The sequence below is a fragment of the Culex pipiens genome, chromosome 1, assembly GCF_016801865.2.
Source record: "Culex pipiens pallens isolate TS chromosome 1, TS_CPP_V2, whole genome shotgun sequence".
NCBI classification, from domain to species: domain Eukaryota; kingdom Metazoa; phylum Arthropoda; class Insecta; order Diptera; family Culicidae; genus Culex; species Culex pipiens.
Window position 1 is genome coordinate 91,161,024 of NC_068937.1, and position 20,387 is coordinate 91,181,410.

Consider the following 20,387-nt stretch of genomic DNA (forward strand, 5'->3'; position numbering starts at 1 on the left):
TTATGAAAGGTTCTTGTTGAGGTACTTTGAACACTTCTCTACCACGGTCATTATGTTTCTAAACCATTCCTTACGTAATTTAATTGTACTCTTCATTTTGCGAAAAAATCGCAAAGCTATCAAAGTCACCCCGTTTTACGGTATTTAGTAAATCAATTCGATTTAAGTCTCACAAAAACTATTCAAACCATTTTAAATGAACCTCAAAGCTTTTCCACAAACAAACAGACGCAAACCTATTTCAAACCCCATCAACCATCAATTTAACGGTCAATTTGTATGATCTATAATTCACCACAGCATTTTTAAATTCACCACAGTTGTTTGCACGCATTTGCCAGTTGCTGAAACCTCTATGCACGCATACCACCAAACAATTTGTGCGGTGTGTAAGTTCACAACTAGATGGCTCTAGTGAGGATGATGATGATGATTTACGTCTGTTTGTCTGTGGCTTAACCATCTAGTGTCTATATTTAGCGTTCTTCGTTTTCAGGAAGATAGTTTAAGCAAGTTTTGTGTTTTGAAAACCAATACATCTCGTGTGTTAGAGACGTTTGTTAGTTTTCATCCACCTGTTGTTGTCAATGTTTTGCTTTTCGTGAATTCAAAGTTATTTGATAACCCTTTAATGCGCACTATTTTTGATTTTTTAATTTTTTCCCGTGTTCCTTTTTCAGCAACAGCAATTTTCTTGCTTCATTTTGCCTTCCTCAATGAGGTACGGCTATAATCCTGCTCCAAAAATGAACTTTTCACAGAAAGCTCGTAGACCCACCTTCATGTATACATATCGACTCGGAATCGAAAACGGAACAAATGTGTGAGTGTGTGTGTGTGTGTGTGTGTGTGTGTGTGTGTGTGTGTGTGTGTGTGTGTGTGTGTGTGTGTGTGTGTTGGTGCTCAAAATTCTTGCCCATTTTTCTCGGTACTGGCTGATCCGATTTGAGTCAAACAGGTTGCATTCGGTCCGGTTTGGTGCTCCATACTGCGCTATTAAATTTCTTGAAGATCCGATAAGTAGTTCAAAAGTTACGCATAAAAAAGTAAGGCAGACAAAAAAAAAATATGCATCAAAATAAATGGTTTGCATGTATTCTATACGAGTTATGAGAATTTTACGAAACACTTTTTCGAAATTTTCACCCCTTCACCCCTAAACTCAATTGTATGCCTTTAAAAAAAAAAAAAAAACGGAAATTTCAGCAAATGTTGCATTCAAGTTTGTTACGAGTCATGCATTGCTAGAATGAGAGTAGCAAACTTGAAGCTTGAAAGCTTGAAAACTGATCAAAAATGGTCATTATTTTTTATACATTTACATTTGTGTTGTTTGTCATTTCTACACCTTTTTAGAACATTGATATACTCTAAAAAGTAACGAAAAAAAGAATTTTTAAATGAAAATTCCCTCTTTCCCCATGTAACTTCACATTTTGGTCAGTTCAATAATGGGAAAAGGCAGCGTCTCGACACTATTTTCAACTTTTTTTGATTGAAAATACGTTATTTACGAATTTTGAGTCCACCATTTTATCTGGCGTCCAATTGTACACGTTAATCCCTTAGAAATCAAATTTTTATCTCTTCACTATTTCGAGCTAAAAATCATTAAAAAAAAGTGCCACGAGGTATCGAAAAATGGAAAATGTATCTTTACCAAGTGATGCGAGATTTTCAAATTTAGTTTCAGACAATTCATCTATTGCAGACTGTTGGCAACATTTTTGGGGGTTCGATTGCATCGATTGCATTGGATTTATTGTTTAATGGAAACAATGGCAGAAAAATATATATGTAAAAGGCGGACCTTTTAGTTAATCAATCTTTATTGAACGAGGTTTGAGATTGAAATGAAATTAATTTGAGGTGACACCTTGCCGATGTCCTACGATGGTTATTATGCAGTTGTTAACGGTTGCCACAGTTGCCACCAAGCTACAATGTGAACTAATTAATTCGTGTGATTAAATGCCACTTTAAAGATACACAAAGATTAATCAATTAACATGTTTCAAATGCGTTTACAATAGAAGTGTTACCTTCAATGTTGTTTATATTGGTTGATATACCTGGAAAAAAAAGAAAACAAATCCATTAGTAATCGAAATTGTTTGCAATGAAAGCATTCAATTGGAAAAATAACTAGCATATTCGTTTATTATTTCCCATGCATGAAAACTCGTTAATAAATAATCATGCATAATGCGGCCCTTTATTTACACACACAGATGGACACACAAATACGCATTCAATTACCAACCGCAGCGTGAACATTTCCCTTCTTTTTTCGCCATTTTTATTAGCTCATTTCGAATCGGTCTCATGAAAATTCCTTTATTTTTAATTAACAGCTCAAATAGCCTCGCACAATGAGAGGTTCTCCCCCTTCCCCACCTTTTCCCCTTCAAGTCACGTTGCGTGATTCATCGCGTCACACACACACTGGTGACAAACATCCCAGCCCACTTATTTCCCCCCCCCAAAAGAGCAAATAACAATCCGGATGTCCCCATTTCCGGTGTCGAATCGAGTCCGAAAATGAGAGGACCTGTTAAAAAAGGGAGGGGGAGGTTGAGCATCAATGGCGATTGTGATTTCGAAGTCGATGTCATTTTGGGGTTGATGGATGTTTTTTGTTTGTTTTGAAATCACAGCAACGACCACATTATACTTATAAAGTTTTTAAAGTTTTGGACGAATGACATTTCCCAAATTGAGCAAAAATTACACTTTTAGGTTTTTATTCAGTAACGTTGCACTGATTTTACCAATTTTCACCCATCTCTCATTATTAATCACAAATGGGGTTTCCCTGCACGCAAGAAAAATGAGATCAAAAGAAGTGGCACCCGAAAACTCCCTCCCTGCCCATCCCTCTCACTCAGCGTTCGCACCACTCGGAATTGGAATCAATCACGTGTTCGGGGATATTAATTTATTCATCGAATTGTTCGCACACACTGATTTTATTGAGGGTGTGTTGTTTGACCTCCCCCTCCCGATTGTCATATTGAAAATTCGGAAAATCGAACCCAAACAAATGAGGCTATAATTTTCATATAACGTGTTCGCTGGAAAAATGTTGGCAAGCCGGTTTTGAATCATATACCTTTAGGATTGGGAATGTTTTGAGAAAAAGAGACTTTTTAAATTAAAATGGAAGAACTTTTAACCAATTTTTCGTGTGGAAGTCGATTTTTAAACATGTTTAATTTTCAATAGCGTAACTGTTTTTTTTCCTACGTCCTAAGCAATACATATAACTTTATCAAAGATCGATCAAACATATTTTTTAAATTTAGAATTCCCGGGGATTTACCGGTTTTTTCCTGGATTTTATTTTTTCCGATTCCAAAAATTTCCACAGTTTTTTCGCTGTTCTTTTTTTTTATTTTCAAGTTAAAACATGACCACTTTACTGCTCTATAGTGATTAAGAATTTTAAAATCCAAAAAAAATGGCCAAAATAATGGTGATGAAGTATTGAGAAAGTGCAATTGCAAATTAATTTTCTGCTATAAAATCTGGAGCAACATTTGAAAAGGGCGGATAAGCATTTTGACGGCCGGAACTATATTGAAAATTACGAGACAACAGGTACGTTTTTCACAAAACTCGAAGAGGTAAACAATAGCTGGCCTTCCCAGCTACCTTCTAACGCTGCGGGTTTTATTAAATAATTAAATATTGACCCGGAACTAGCGAAATAGTTCCAGCTGTCAAAATGCTTATGCGCCCTTTTCAAATGTTGCTCCAGAAATGGCACAATTATCATTTGAATTGTAAAAAAATGCGTGGAGGCATAGTCTGGGACACTAGAAAAATTACTTCATACTTCATTTTACTTAAAATATAGGAAATGTTAGTAAAAAACACAGCCAAAGTTGACAACTAAAAAATTACATTTTTAAAAACATTGACAAAGTTAAATTAAACAAGTAAAACTTCCAAACCATACATTTTCTAAAATTTTAAGAGTTCTTCTTTCCAATGCACAGTGGTCCAGACCGCAAAATTAAGTGGAAAATGGATTTTCCGAAAAATGGTTAAGTTTTGGAGCTTTGGTGTCTTCAGAAGAGTTGTTGCAAATGGAAAGGGGCAACTTTTGGTTTGGTTGAAAATTAGGGTGGTTCACTATTAGGGTGATTTTGAAAATCTAACTTTCCAGGAATATTTTTGGGAATTTTTTTGTCTTCTTAAAAGTTTTTGGGCTTGCCAATCCAAGCAACTTTGTCGAAGACACCAAAATTTTATCTCGCAATCTACGCCTTCTACGACCAAATTTAGAGAAAGCATCTGAGCAAGCCTTCAAAAAATCAGACCAAAACTCGATTTTTCGACACTTTGGCTCAATTTTGAGGGCAGATTCAGATTCAGCGGGCAAAGTTACATGGAAAACATATATTTGGAAAATTTTCGAATTTCGTTAGGGTGGTCCCATATGGTTTTCCCTTGAAAATTAGACTTTTTCAAAAAGAGATATCTCGAGTTTAAAGAAAAACACCTCTGAGATTTTTTCAGCGTTTGTAGTGCTAGATCTCCTCTTTCAAATGCAACCTAGTGCTTAAAATTTGGCTTGCGCCATTTCGAGATATTCAAGTTTTAAATTTGCATCTTTTTTACATTAAAATGGCTGTAACTTTTGACCCTTAAGTCCAAATTGACTTGTCAGATAATAAAAATGTTCGTTTTTTAGAGCTCTAAAAGTGCCCCGAAAAACACTTTTCTCTAAAACTCAACCCTGAATTGCTACGTTCAAAAAACTGATTTTTGAAGGCTTGCTCAGATGCTTTCTCTAAATTTGGTCGTAGAAGGCGTAGATTGCGAGATAAAATTTTGGTGTCTTGGACAAAGTTGCTTGGATTGGCAAGCCCAACAACTTTTTAGAAGACAAAAAAATTCCCAAAAATATTCCTGAAAAGTTAGATTTTCAAAATCACCCTAATAGTGAACCACCCTAATTTTCAACCAAACCAAAAGTTGCCCCTTTCCATTTGCAACAACTCTTCTGAAGACACCAAAGCTCCAAAACTTAACCATTTTTCGGAAAATCCATTTTCCACTTAATTTTGCGATATGGACCACTGTGCAATGCTTTTTAATGATCAAAAATTGGTTGAAAATGGATTTTTGGCGATTTTTCAAATCGAAGCCCGTCTAAAGGCGGGGTTGGGTTATAGAGGGTTAACAAGCCTTTAAAATTTAAAAAAAATATTAAAAATCAATATTAAAAAATCTAAATTTTAAAATAAGAAATTAAATATGTATAATATTTAAATTTATTCAATTAATTTAAATTTGCTTGTTATTAAATATTAGCATTTTCGATTTTATAAGTTTCTGAGTTGTATTTGTCAATTTTTCGAAATATATATTTCAATGTTTTAGTTGAATGTTTATGGTTTTTTTTAATATTCGTATTGTTGAACTTTTTTATTCTTAAATTTTTAAATTACTTTATTTTTTGATTCCTGAATCAAAATTTTAGGAAAAAAAAAATAATATAAATATTTGTATTTTTGAATTGATTAGCTTCATAAGTATTGAAAATTCCTTCCCTTCCCACGCCTTGTCTTTTAACAACAATTCCTTCTCTACTGACCCCGAGTAGGCCGCGGGTAATCGGCTCCCCTTCCACTTACATTTACACACAAGATCCTCTGTAATTACTATTAGTTTTAAGTCAAATTTAATTACAAAAGCCGACTCGGACCTAACCAGGTCTCAGTACCGAAAAGGACCTAATAAAAATAATTTTATGAAAAAAAAGTATTAGAAATTTTTAACCTTTGGATTCAGTGATTTTTGTTGGTTTAGCATAATCAGATTTCTGAACTTCATTTTTTTTTTTAGAATTTAGATTTTTTATAGTTGTACTTATGAATTTATAAACTTCTAAATTCATAAATTTAAAAAAATATCCAATCCAAATGCCTTTTCATCTATCCTTTTTTTTATTCTGAGCAAAACACATATAGTGTTTTAGGATTCTGCGTTCAATATTCAATTTTCAATATTTTAGTATCGAATTTAACGTTTATAGTTGCAATTGTTGTTGGAAACGATAGCCTGTTAGTACAACACTTTGTATCAGGTTAAGGAAGTTACCCTAAAATAGGCAAATCCGAATTATGTGTTTTTTAAAAGGCTTTTTCCTACAACTTTTGTTTAGAAAGCAGAAGGAAGAATAAGGTTTTGTTTGGCTTGTTTTGTGTTATAGATCATAAAAGATAGAGGCACTTCTTTTATTTTTTACAAAAAGTGGTCGCAAATTAATAATTAAACACTATCTTGAGAATTGAGAAAAAAATCGGCTTTTTCTCTTGTTATCCAGGTGAATACAAATTCCTAAGATTATCCTGAGGTGGCACCCCTACTGAATCAAACACAAAGTAGAATATTTTAACAGCCTTTTTGTATGGACAGTAGGGTGGTCCAAATCCAGGTACCACTCCCTGAAACACAGGGCTAAATTCCAAATTTGAGCTCATTCTGACAACGAGAAACCGATAAACGATAAATGATAAATGATAAATGATAAATGATAAATGATAAATGATAAATGATAAATGATAAATGATAAATGATAAATGATAAATGATAAATGATAAATGATAAATGATAAATGATAAATGATAAATGATAAATGATAAATGATAAATGATAAATGATAAATGATAAATGATAAATGATAAATGATAAATGATAAATGATAAATGATAAATGATAAATGATAAATGATAAATGATAAATGATAAATGATAAATGATAAATGATAAATGATAAATGATAAATGATAAATGATAAATGATAAATGATAAATGATAAATGATAAATGATAAATGATAAATGATAAATGATAAATGATAAATGATAAATGATAAATGATAAATGATAAATGATAAATGATAAATGATAAATGATAAATGATAAATGATAAATGATAAATGATAAATGATAAATGATAAATGATAAATGATAAATGATAAATGATAAATGATAAATGATAAATGATAAATGATAAATGATTCAATTCAATTCAATTCGATTTTATTGGTGAATTATCAATATACAATAAGTTCTTTTGGAATACATAACAGAGTTTTGGAGTTCCTTTCAGCTGTGTGTTACATCATAATCCATTTTGGAACAATTGTTGCTTGTAGTTAAGGGGTTACCGAAAGTAAGAAAAAGATAGGAAAAAAACTTACTAAAATTGCAAGGAATGATAAATGATAAATGATAAATGATAAATGATAAATGATAAATGATAAATGATAAATGATAAATGATAAATGATAAATGATAAATGATAAATGATAAATGATAAATGATAAATGATAAATGATAAATGATAAATGATAAATGATAAATGATAAATGATAAATGATAAATGATAAATGATAAATGATAAATGATAAATGATAAATGATAAATGATAAATGATAAATGATAAATGATAAATGATAAATGATAAATGATAAATGATAAATGATAAATGATAAATGATAAATGATAAATGATAAATGATAAATGATAAATGATAAATGATAAATGATAAATGATAAATGTGTAACGAATTCTTTTGCGCTCAAACTAGCAGCAACTTAAGCGCCACTCTTCCAAGAAGAGGTTGCTGAAGCGTGTTTCGAGTCCCGGCTTGAGGCTCTCTCACAGGGCGGGTTAATAGGGCAAAAAATCCGAGATCACATGACACTTCCAAGTGGCTTATCCGTTTCCCAAAACTAAACTACTATTGTATTGATTTACCGCAAAGAAAAGGATTAAACAAAAGTTCTACCGGCGCAAGAAGGTTCAACTAATTCTCCCAACCCAAGCAAAGAACGTGACACAGCTCAATCCATTAAACACAAGCCAGCTTATATGCGAAAAGACTCAAATTTGCTTGTATTTCCGTGTATTTGGGGCCCTAAGCTTTGCTTGTGTGACGTCACGTTTCTTCTCTCTTACAGGGGTTTTCTTCGAGCTCAGTTTAAAATCAGGTTAAAAAGTGCAGATCTGACCTTGACCTTGGTTCCACCGCGATTCAGCTGGCTGGCAGGAATGGTAGGGCAGGAAGCAGGAACAGGTTCGTTGTAGACAGTTTTCGCGTAGTCCCACGTTCACGCGTACGGTCGGTCGACCATGTGGACTCACCACGCGCGTGCGTAATCCAACAGCACGGACACTCCCGCGGCGACGTTTTTCACCACACTTTTGGAGGTTGGCGATTGACGTAGCGGAGACACACTTCCGGTCGAGCAGTGCGTTAGTTTGTAGCACCGCCACGAGGTGCGCTCCAGTTGCTTGCGAGCGTCGGGTGCTTGCTTCGCGCGATGTTTTTGTGGAGATCCCAGCGTTCACTACGGGGTGGCGTCGGTTTTCCCAATGAGTGACGCCCAGTCACGTGGTTAGGGTGGTTCAACCTAACCTCGAACGGATGTTTCGAGCCGCGAATTCGGTCTCGCGCCGCTCCAGAAACCGCTCCAGACTCGCTCCCACGTTGAACAGTGGGTTTTCGCCTGTTCAACAGTAAAGTAATCTCACTTTCTAGCAGTTTACAATCGTTTAGCCAGCGCTGCTACCTGATCTTTTTTCTGCGAACTAGATTTTATTGATCGGTGTGCGACTTCAAAAGCTTGAAATTAGCTAAGCCCTATATTTGAACACAATTCAATTTAGTTTATGCTTTTACTATAATTTAGGAATTCTTACTTTGACCTTGGTCAGCAGAAAGCACGTGCTAACCACTTGCGAACCTAATGTAACGTTGCGGCTCACGAACTTATACAAAAAATGCTAAAAAATATTAGTTTAGAAGAAATTCCTAAGTCTGTCAATCAAAAAACTCACTATAGATTGACTTTAATCGCACCACTAGTCGCACCACTAATCACACTTTCACTGACTTGCATCCGCTGAACTTAACTGGCCAACAGTCTCCACTTGAATATTCTAATCCCCGATGTAGAACATTTCTACAGCAAATTCTTGCTACACGAACGACATCCGTGTGATAGAATCGTCATTACATCTCCTTTTCTCATATGGCAATCAATAGGGGCATCCTTATCACACACATTGAGTGGATACGATCGGGTTTTCCCGTTTCTTTCCCATTTTTCTATTGCACCAAATTTTGGTTTAAGACACGCTTTGCCCATCTTTTAACAATTTTACGGATAGCCACGGCCAGGGTAATGAGATCTCGATCGTGAGTGCCGAAATGAAAAGAAATGAACCACAATTGCTTCCTCTACTCGGTAAGAGATGGCGCTCTCAAATGTAAAAGCTTTTATGATTAGCAAAAAACCACGATTGAGGCATAATAATTTCTAATGGGGTAGTTAAGGGTTACAAATGATAAATGATAAATGATAAATGATAAATGATAAATGATAAATGATAAATGATAAATGATAAATGATAAATGATAAATGATAAATGATAAATGACTAAAATCATCAAATTGAAATTGGCATTCGATTTGAGAATTCGTCCATAATTTTGACCGTTATTGTAGGCCCACGTTACTAAACCTTCCAGTCCATCTTCTTTAGTCTTAATCACTCGAGCAGCAACGTTACTCACTTTATAGTTGATTCTAAAGTACCGAAAGGAGGTAGTAAAGGCGCACCAAGCATACTTACAGAGGGAAAACCCGTTTTCCTTTTCCCTCCTCATACCTTTAAATTTCCCTTCAAGCAGCATGATTTAATCATCTTAAAAGGGATTAAGCTTGTACACGTCGCCAGCCCACTGCTGTCGTGCCATGGAGCTCACAGAGCCGCGAGAACAATCGCTTTTCCTTCCCCCTCTTAGTCAGTGGGTGGTTGAAATCAAGGCAGGAAAATCCTTTGTTTTACCGAGGCGCGAAAGCGTTTTTGAAGTTTTCGCGTGTGATCCTTCTCGACTGCTACAGGGATGATGGAGAGAAGGAAGCAGAATGCTTCATGGTTGTGTGTGCCTCTGCCAAGGATAATGAAAGTGACGATAGTGGAAGCTGTGTGTGTGTGTGTGTGTGTGTGTGTGTGTGTGTGTGTGTGTGTTGGTCCCCAACTAATCCTTTAGCTTAGAGCCAGGTGAGGAACGGATGTTTGCTGCCATCACCTCGCCAAAAATGGGTTCAATAGTTGGGTCGATTGAAGTTGCGACCTTTCAAAGTGAGATGTGGAGGATTGTTCGAACTTTGTAAAGTAATCAAAAGTTTGCGTATGAATTAATCACTAATCACTAGGGTGCCCAGAAAAAATGACCCCCTGCTCCACAACCAGAAAACGGTTTATTGGGTTATTTTAAGCATCTGTCCAAATTTCGAGCTAAATTGGTTGAGATTAACCCATTGATACCCGAGCCTAAAGTTGGTGAAAAAAATATTTTTCATACAAAAATGACTTTTTTAAATCGCTAATAACTTTTCAGGATCGAGTTTTATAGCTTTGGTATGTTCTACAAAATTGTAGAGCATTAAATTTTCAATGAGATCTCACTTTAGGGAACATTTGGATGGAAGTAGTGCACCGTGCAGACCAAACCGTAAGAAAATGGGATTTCCCATACATTTTTTCGATTTTTCACATACAAACTTCACCTTCGAGTATCAACGGGAAAATGTTGACCAATTTTGCTCATATTTGACCCACAGTCCTAAAATTGCCCAAGGACGATATTCAGCTTGTGGAGCGAGGTTTTGAAAAAAAATCCCATATTCTGGGCACCCTACTAATCACTTATTAATTGGCAAAATGGTACTCTTATGATGCATAAAACTCAACAATATTGATGCAACCATGCATGTTCATAAACAGTTTCGCTCCATGCTTCCACGAAGTAATGAATTTAATTTGGCCTAATTGGAAATCCCCGCACGTGATATTTTATTCATCAACTTGCATATGTGTGCGTGTGAGTGTGTTTGTGTGTCAACCCAAGCCAATCCACTCTTAATTCCGATTTTCCATTAATGGTACTTAGCCATTCAATTCCCACCGCAGAAAATCTCTTGTGTGGCGAGGTTTTCCACATTTTCCCTGCTGGGACCTTTCCCGGGAAAATGGGAAAATCCTCGGAATGCACAGGTTGGCTGAGCACACACACGTATTTCCCTTAAGAATCAGCAGAACATGGCAAAAGGGTGCTCAATCCCTGCTGTGCAGATCCCTCAAATGGCTGATTGAAATTGAAATTTAAAAAAATTTATGCCCCTCCAATAATCGTTGCGATTGAATGATAAGCTTCGACAATTGCCCATTTTGTTGCGGAATTTTCTGCCAACTGGAACAGAATCTTGAATTATACATAAATATCAATTTAAATTGATCCTAGCATACGATAACATCGGGACTTTCTCTAACTATGGACATCGCAGGCAAACGGACTGGCCTCATCGACCTGTTGCAAAATGCAAAATTTCCCCTTCCCAGGCGCTTTCAACATCTCGGCACTGATTTTCTGTACCCATTTCCCCGGAAAGGGAAATATTGACGCAACTCGCGCGGCACTTTTCCCTTTTTGCTCTGTAAAATGGCAAGCAAACAGAAAGTGGAAAAGCAGGGTTATTGCCTCTCTTTCAAATGATGGAAATTGCCCGGGAAGGCTCACACACACAGCACACAGATTGGACAAATTGGCTGCCGAAATCGATACGGTTGGAGATGTTTGTTTTTGTTTTATGCGCAAATATATCACATCAAATGGTTCATGTTCGCGAAAAAGTTTGATTTTTTTTTGGAGGGGCTAAGGTAACGCAGTGATCGAATCGAACCATTTTGATGAAAAGAGTAAAAACAGGGCAGTGGCGATGAAAAACAAAATACAAGCTCGATTTGCAGGTATTTCTTAACATCATGAATTCCTTCATTGCATTTGTTTTTCGAAAATTTATTGAGCTCAAAACTGCCCATAATTGAAAATTCGGCTATTATGCCAAATCAAGTATTTCGAGAAAAACGCGTTTTAGTGTTTGTCTCAAAATCTCCGTCAAGGCAATTTCCCATAAGAGTGGCATATTAGCCGTTTGGTTTTTCGCATCGGCAGCCAAGTCTAAACACTATTTCAGTAAAATTCAAGGTCCAGAAGATGCGTTGGAACGTCCTCTACCACCTGGTGCTAATATCTCGTTTTTGCCAAAAGTGGATATTAGCCGTTTTTTCAATGGTGGGCAGAAAAGAGGTTTAGCAATAAGAAATGTTTAAATAATTCATCCCTTTGCTTGAGAAGTATTATTCGTTGAAATCACTTTTGAAAAACATACATAAATAAAGTTTTGCGTAATGTTCTTTATCGTAACCCTTGCTGCAGACCTGATTAGTAGTATATGACCCAAAAATCTAAATTACCAAAACTAGCCTATAATTTTCTTAAAAATTATTTTCACATGATTAACTGGAAAAAAATGTTAAAACTAAACAATTTAGGCCTAAAAGGGTTAAAGTAAAGCATACGGCCCAAATAAAAAAAAACGAGCTTATGTCACAGACATGACCAGTTTGACAAAGCTAAATACAAATACTAAAACGTCAGTTAATGAACAATCCGCAAAATCTGAGCTGTGACCAATTTTGTCAAAATATCAGCCCTTTAAAAATAATTTATAGTATATGGCATACTTTCAAAATTTTCATGAAAAAACGTGTTTATGTAAAATGTATTCAAATTTATTTCGTTTGTATTGCAACTATCAATCAGGGACCATCCATAATCCACATGGACACTTTTTTTGAAACCTCAAACCAATAATTTGCAGCCTGAAACGGTGATGAGATGGAATTTTGGTGTCAAAGGGACTTTTATGTAAAATTAGACGCCCGACTTGATGGCGTACTCATAATTCAGAAAAAAACGTGTTTTCATCGGAAAAACACTAAAAAAGTTTTAAAAATTCTGCCATTTTCCATTGCTCGACTGTAAATCTTTTTGGAACATGTAATTTTAAGGGAAATTTAATGTGCTTTTCGAATCTACATTGACCCAGAAGGGTATTTTTTTTCTTAAGAACGACATTTTTCATTTTAAAGTTTTTTCTAACTCTGCCAGGTTTTTTTTAGAAAGTAACAATGTTTTTATTGAAACGCAAAAAGTAACCTTTGCCGAAGACACCAAATCGATCAGAAAATTCCTCCAAAAGATACAGATTTTCAAATATTTACGTACTGTTTTTTATAGACAGCTGCCAAAATTGTAAGGGGAAACAATGTCACAAAATGGCTTTTTTGCCTTTCACAGAGTTCAAGCCAAAGAAAAAAATAACAATAAATTTCCGGAATTCGGGGAGCATCATAAAATATTTAAAAAGTCATTTGTTAATTTGTTTTTATTTTGTTGTAGTTGTAATGCAACTATGTTCGTAATTTAATGCATTTTACCCTTTATGAAACCAAACCAAGAATGATTTATGACCAAGTCACATCCTTCTCAGTTCTAAACCGGATTCCAGCGTCGAAAATACACCCCATTTGACGAAACCCTGAGCCCCCCCCCCTGGTGACAGGGCCTGCACAAACGCCAGCACCGGGTTGACGATGACGACAGGTCGACTCGAAGCAGTTTAGTCCACAAAAGATAAATTGCCATCCTAATTTAATTAGTCGCAAAACACATAGGTGCTCGCTTTCGGTGTGTAAACCCAACCACACTCCTGCTGGGGAATTCTATGGGAAAACTTTTCAGAGAGTGAAACGCAACAGATGTCATCGTGTCAGCAGAGTGGTAATGAAAATTGATGAACCTCGTCGTGTTCAAAGTTGGGCGGGAGTTCCAGGCCCTTGCGTTAATTTCAATTAACAACAATCTGGAAGATCAAAATTAGTACAGCTGGAATTGCGAAAAGGTTTGAAAAAATTTAACAATAAAAACATTTATAAGTGTTCACCATGACTACGTAATCCTTGAAACCGAAATTAAGCCTTAACCGGCAAAAAGTGACGTTGCATTACGTTGTCCATTTGGAACCCCTTTTCCCATCCCCTTTCTCCACCGGGCTGTCTGTTTGTCGAACGTGATTTCCTGGCAACACTGGCTGGTTGGAAAAGCTGCTACTGCTACTTGGTTAGCTGGACCGGATTACGTGATAAGGATGGTCCTAAAATCCCTCCGTTTTTTCTCTGTTTGAAACTACCTCAATCTGGGTCAGCCAGTTAACATCAGTGTCCGGGTGATGTCCGGTTTTTAGGTAATTTAATCCGGTGGAACCACCCCCCCCCCCCTCCCTACAGGACACTCCCGTCAGTTTAGTTTTGTTTTTTTTTTTCGGTTGGTTTGTAACGGCCTGAAAATTGGCCAAAGTGCTGATAGTTTTTACTGGCACTTGCGAGCAAGGGTTTTAAAACGAGAAGTGGTTGTCTTTTTATAATTAGGTTTTTTTTTGGGTGTGTGCTCTGGCAGGAACGTTGCCAAACCGATAAACATTTCGTTAATTAAGTTCTGCGCAGGGAAACTTGCGACGGTAGCAGGAGGAGGGGTAAATGTGACAAAATTATAAAAGGAAGATTTGTGCATGTTTTAAATAATTTCTGTAGGCTACCGTATGCAATATTCATCTTCTAGCTTTCTTCTAGCTTTCTTCTAACTTTCTTCTAACTTTCTTCTGACCTAACCTAACCTAACCTAACCTAACCTAACCTAACCTAACCTAACCTAACCTAACCTAACCTAACCTAACCTAACCTAACCTAACCTAACCTAACCTAACCTAACCTAACCTAACCTAACCTAACCCCGGTGCAGCCATCTTTTAGGAAGTATCCTGGAGAATATTGGTGGGATTACTTCCACCATCCTTCTAAACGGCCAGGCTAACTGCGTAAAGTTAACCCTAAAGATAGTTCGTTGAAGTGGATTAAGTTTGAGCATGAGTGTTCAACGGCAGTACAGCTGTTTCGATCAAAAATTTAAAAATTGGAAGCACTTGTTATTTTAAAAATCATATCTTGAAGTCGTGATATTTATGATAGTGAAAATTTGATTAAAAAGCGATGTGAGGAATTGCTGAACATTTTACAAACTATTCCAAACGTTAATGAAGGAGTTACTTTTTTGAGTCACTCTATAATAGTGAAAAAGATAAAATGTGTCCATGTCTATGTCTAAAAGTTATAAACCTACAAAATTAGGACCTTTTTTCCTTACCTCAACAGTCATCGACCGAAGCATCTATCCAACGAACACTAACACTCCCTTTTCTTTCATAACATGTCCCACACAAATATACTTGTGATCATGTGTCCATGTGTCCATGTCTATGAGTATGTGTGTGTGTTCACACGCGCGGAAATGTTTACCCTCGCCACATCTGATGACAAGGTTCACCACCGTCGCCAATGCTAATATTGATTTTATGATAATTGAATTTCAACGTCAGCACCTCTCGCCGGCAAGTCCTGTCCAACGAGTCCTCGCAGTCCCCAACCTACAGACGCCCTGGTTGGGCATATCTCGCCCGCCGCTAGTTATCTCATCAGGCTCACCTTTTCCGCCCTAATCAAGATTATCCTGTGGGAGCTAGAGCTAGTTCGAGCAGGTTCGTCGCGTCAAGAAGCCATCCTCGCAACCGTGTCCTTCCATCCTTCGGAAGCTGTGAGTCCTCGACGACATCTCAAAAGATTATCGCACTCACTTGATCTCTGCCTGGCGCGTTCGCTTTTGTGTCAGCGATTTCGTTGACGAAGGTAGCTGCTGCCATTTCCGGCCAAGTTGGCTTGCAAAACTAGGTTGGAATTCCACCAAAATAAGGGGACTTGCCCCGCTCGAATTTGAGCCAAGATCCATCACAGGACGACGCCGTAGGAGACGACTTTTGACTTTAATTGATTAGCGTGTGCACACTAATCCTAGTTAAGGGGGAAACAGCAGCACCATCAGCGACCATCCAGGCTGGCAGTGATGATCCACTTTAATTGGACTCCAGGTCCAGGGCGGCGCTAACTTTTCTCGTTATTGCATTAGAGATTGTTCGGGAGCCTTCTCTCACAAAGGGGCATCGTACAGGTGTTGTTTGAAGTTTCTGGAATCAATTAGGTCATCAGGAGTGGTGTCGGTATCAAGCCTTGGCCTAAGTTTATTGTTTTTCTCAAAAGTTTATTTAGTTGATTTAAATTATAATTTAAAGCATTTCAGATCGTTCAACTGCCACTGCCTTCACTACATAACAGGTGCTTCAAATTTTCTTCGCTAGTTTTTTGTATTTTTGTATTTTTGTATTTTTGTATTTTTGTATTTTTGTATTTTTGTATTTTTGTATTTTTGTATTTTTGTATTTTTGTATTTTTGTATTTTTGTATTTTTGTATTTTTGTATTTTTGTATTTTTGTATTTTTGTATTTTTGTATTTTTGTATTTTTGTATTTTTGTATTTTTGTATTTTTGTATTTTTTTATTTTTGTATTTTTGTATTTTTGTATTTTTGTTTTTTTATATTCTTTGTTTTTTTTTTTTTTGATTGTCAAAACAAGGGCCAATTCTGTTAAAAAACAACTTTCAAAAATCAAGCACCAAACACAAAAAAGCTGAAAATATGCTAAAAAATTGCAACACGTGCCAAACTTTCCACCCATCTGAAGCCCTCACTCTCTCTCGTGCGTGTTTCGTGCACAAATTGAAAACAAAAAAATCTACCTAAAAGCTTTCTTGCACGAATTTTGGGTACACGTGGGCAGAAGGGGTGAGCAGCCGGGGAGGGAAACTTATCCGTGGGCGTTGAAGAGCTTAAATTTGTTTATTATTGTTATTGTCACTTCCCCCCAGCCTGCAAGCCAACTTAAAAATAATTGAAACACATTTCGAAGCCTCGACGAATCCCCCTCCCACCCGCTGATTATGGCTGGTCGTATTTTCCCAATTTGCACCACTTTTTTTCCCCACACTTTAGTTTTATTTCGAGTGGGGCGATTTTTTTTCACCGCTCGATTGCAACATTTCACCGAAACGTGTTCATTGCAAGCTGTTATTTGCAACCAAATAGCAGCAGCTCAGCAGTAGAAGCAAACAAAAAAAAAGGGTCGAAAATTGAAAAAGAACACCCAGGGTTATAAATTACATGCACATTTTAATGGGAAATTTGTGCAAATGAGCTCGCTGGACGGCAGATGTCGGACACAAATAAAAAAGTTTTGGAAAAGTTGCATGACAAAATGTGGCCAAAAAGTGACAATTTTCTTCAGAAAATTTGTGAATTTTGGCAAAACTGCAACAAAAGAAATCGTTTTTCCCAGAATTTTTTAACTGTGAAGCAGCGATGGGTTTACAGCTTGCAGGATTTAAAGCTCGAGGGAGGGAAGGAAAACAGGACGAAATGTGTTGATGTAGTTGTGCAGATGAGGCTAACGAATTTATGGATCGGAATCTTACGGCGGGGGAGGCTTGATCCAGCTTGTCAAATCCAGTTGTCCGGAAGTGGATTTCGGGGTTTCCAGGCAGTTGAGCTTTTGTTTTGGATTTCTTAAAAACAATCTGTTCGAAACTTGTAGTTGGCTCTTTAAATAGAATGACAATGTCAAATAAAACATGGATTATTATTTTATTTTAATTCAATTGTTAATAATTGTTAAAATTGCCCCTAACTTAATTACCAGAATCTGTAGCATAAGGGCTTTCAAAGATTTTTACTTTTTAACTCAGTGAGCATTTAGGTATGACCTAAAGATTGAAACCGTTTGAAAAAATCAATGATCAAAATGCACACTCTTATGCATTCATGTATATTTGTATGGATTTGTGCGTCATGGCACCCATCTTCATGATGACGATAAGACCCATCCGGCCGCCTGAAGATGAAAAGCCAGAAAAGTACTAGCAGAAGTTTATTGAGATTTATTGGAAATTTTCGGAATTGACGGCGCTGCCGCTGGCTAGGAATCTTCCTGCGGGGGTTTAGTGCATTTCGCAAGCATTCCAGCAGATGAAGGACACTTGGAAAAATATACTGATAAATTTCATGTGCTATTTTTGTCACAGTTTTAAACCAATGTTGTACTCCTTAAAAAAATCAACTAAAATCCGTCAAAACAAATATTTTTTACTGTGCCCACCAAACACATGGCAACGGTTGCTGATTTAGTGACTTTCAACGCTTCCCGATGCTCAGATTTGGTCCAGATTATGGATCCCGGAGATGGTCGTCCACGGACGTGCACATGTCGAAGCGCTGCGATAAGCTCAGTTTGATGTTTATATCAAATGGCAGCAGCAGCAGCCTCCACGCTAGAGCTATCTGTTTGTGTCTATTTGATCAGTCAATTCCGGGGAAATAAACGAAGAAAGTTGGCTTATCTCGGGGGTGGTGGTGGGCAAAAATGGAAAGAAAACACGACGCGCGCTCTCGGGAAAACTTCAATCGACTGGAGGATATTTTTCTTTTCCAAAGGAAGCGAAGCAACTGGTTCGACAATTGGAATTCCTATGGAAAAAAAAGAAGCACAAATGCCAAAGGATCACAGGATATCAATGTTTCACTGAGAGCGAAGAAAGTGGCAGAGGTTGATACGAGTAAATAAGATTTACATGTGGAAATTGAATAAAACTATTGATTTTCCACTTTAACTGAACTGGAAATTCACGATGGTTGAGCCAAAGCAACTATATTTCTAGGGAACCATCCATGAACAAAGTGGCAGAGCAGACAATGACAAAAAGTTTGATATATAAACATACAGCAATTCCCCTCAAAACAGCATGATTCGAAAAAAAAGTTCTCCGATCGGGCTCAAAATTTTTCTGGGGGTTCCTTGGCTGAAATAATTAGACCCGTATTTTTTTGTTTGGCCATTAGGGAGGTCCGAAAAATGGCAATTTTCGTCGATTTTTGCAAAAACCACATTTTTCAAAAAACTATAACTCCGCACCATTTCAACCGATTTTAGCTGTTTTGAGCGCAAACGAAAGGGTATTAGACAGGCTTTTAAGGAAAAATAATTAAAAGTTTCAAATATCTAGCCTAACATTTGAAAAAGTCAAATGAAAGCTTAAAATGCTCTTTAGAAGGTCTCGGGACCAAAGAAAAATAATAAATAATTGAAATACGCAACTTTTGGTACCCTAACATGTATAGGTCATCGCTGAAATACGGGTCTAATTATTTTGGCCAAGGAACCCCCAGGAAAAATTTGAGCCCGGTCGGAGAGCTTTTTTTGCCTTTCTTACAAAAGAAAGGTTTAAGGTTTGCTTTTGGAAAAACGATTTTCTCAGAAATCTTAAAAAATTCTTGCACGGCGAGGAATCGTCCCAGGAAAAAATCCTATTACTAAATTTAAGGTTTAGATGCGCTCTTTCGATTGAATTTTGGTCCGAAACCCGGAACTCAAAGTCTGCTTTTGAGAGTTATTTTTCTGAAATACTTGAGCGATGTTTGTATCCGCTCTTAAAAATTCGTGTCGTCCATCATTGGAAAACCGCTCGTGAAACCCACAATTTTCATATTTCAGATTTGTAGCCGTGAGGTCGGAGACGAACATTTTATTTTTCGATTCACAATTTTTGACCAGTAAATGTGGTCAAAGCTATTTTAAGAGGTATTTTTTGGACTATTTTACAGATAACACTATAAAATTAAAAGAATTCAGTTTCCAAAAAAAAGCCATTCGAAAACATGCGCCATAAACTGCTAGGGCCCAAAATTTGAAGCTTTTCCGAAATTTATTTCCAGAGATATATTATTATTATTTTTACCCTATTTTTTCCTATAAAATTTTTGGTTTTATACAAAATCATATACTGAACATCTAATCCGAAGTCCCGGCTCGTTCTGGTTCGAAAGATCGACAAGTCGTCAAGTCGAAGCATAAACGCCAGCACATTTACGCTGCACGTGAAACTTTTCTTTCTGGCTTCTCATAATAGATCGACAAAGTGCAATATCGATGCATATTTTTTAAGTTAATCATAGACTAACATTAAAGACTGAGTACCCTTTATTTTTTTCTAATAATGTCAATCCAATATGTTTTTCTTAATCAAATTTAAATATCTTGCGACCCATAATGTACCTTTGAAATTAAAAAAAAATGGCATTGGAGGTTAAGCCTTAAAAGTTTCTAAGCTTTATGTCAAATTCTCACTGGGTGGTAATTGCATCAATATATTTGTCGGAGTTTCATCATTTTTTAAGAAAGGCTCTATTTCACCTCTTGTGATATTAAATCGGGTTTTCGAATCATGCTGTTTTCGTGGGGAGTTGCTGCATAAGGGTTCGTTCAAAAATAACGTCCATGAATGGGGGGGGGGGTCTGAGGTTTTTGACAGCTTATGTAATAGGTATAGGAAAAGTACGTGACAGGGGGAGGGGTGGGGGGTCTGAAATCCCGAAAATCTCTGGACGTAATATTTGTAATCGCGATTTTACAAATTAAAAAAGTTTTGAAAAAGCTGGTCGTCGTTGATCATGGCCGTTCATG

General features: G+C 36.5%; 1 protein-coding gene and 1 long non-coding RNA gene across 3 annotated transcripts in view; both read right to left on the bottom strand.

Annotated features, from left to right (window-relative positions):
• Positions 1 to 20,387, bottom strand: part of LOC120424580 (uncharacterized protein DDB_G0283357-like) — a 334,472-nt gene that overhangs the window by 119,301 nt on the left and 194,784 nt on the right. The window lies entirely within an intron of this gene.
• LOC120424581 (uncharacterized) lies at positions 7,579 to 9,274 on the bottom strand. Its single transcript, XR_005606394.2, has 4 exons — positions 8,857 to 9,274; positions 8,719 to 8,802; positions 8,589 to 8,659; positions 7,579 to 8,525 (listed from the first exon to the last, which is right to left on the bottom strand). It is a non-coding gene; the product is annotated as an uncharacterized LOC120424581 (long non-coding RNA).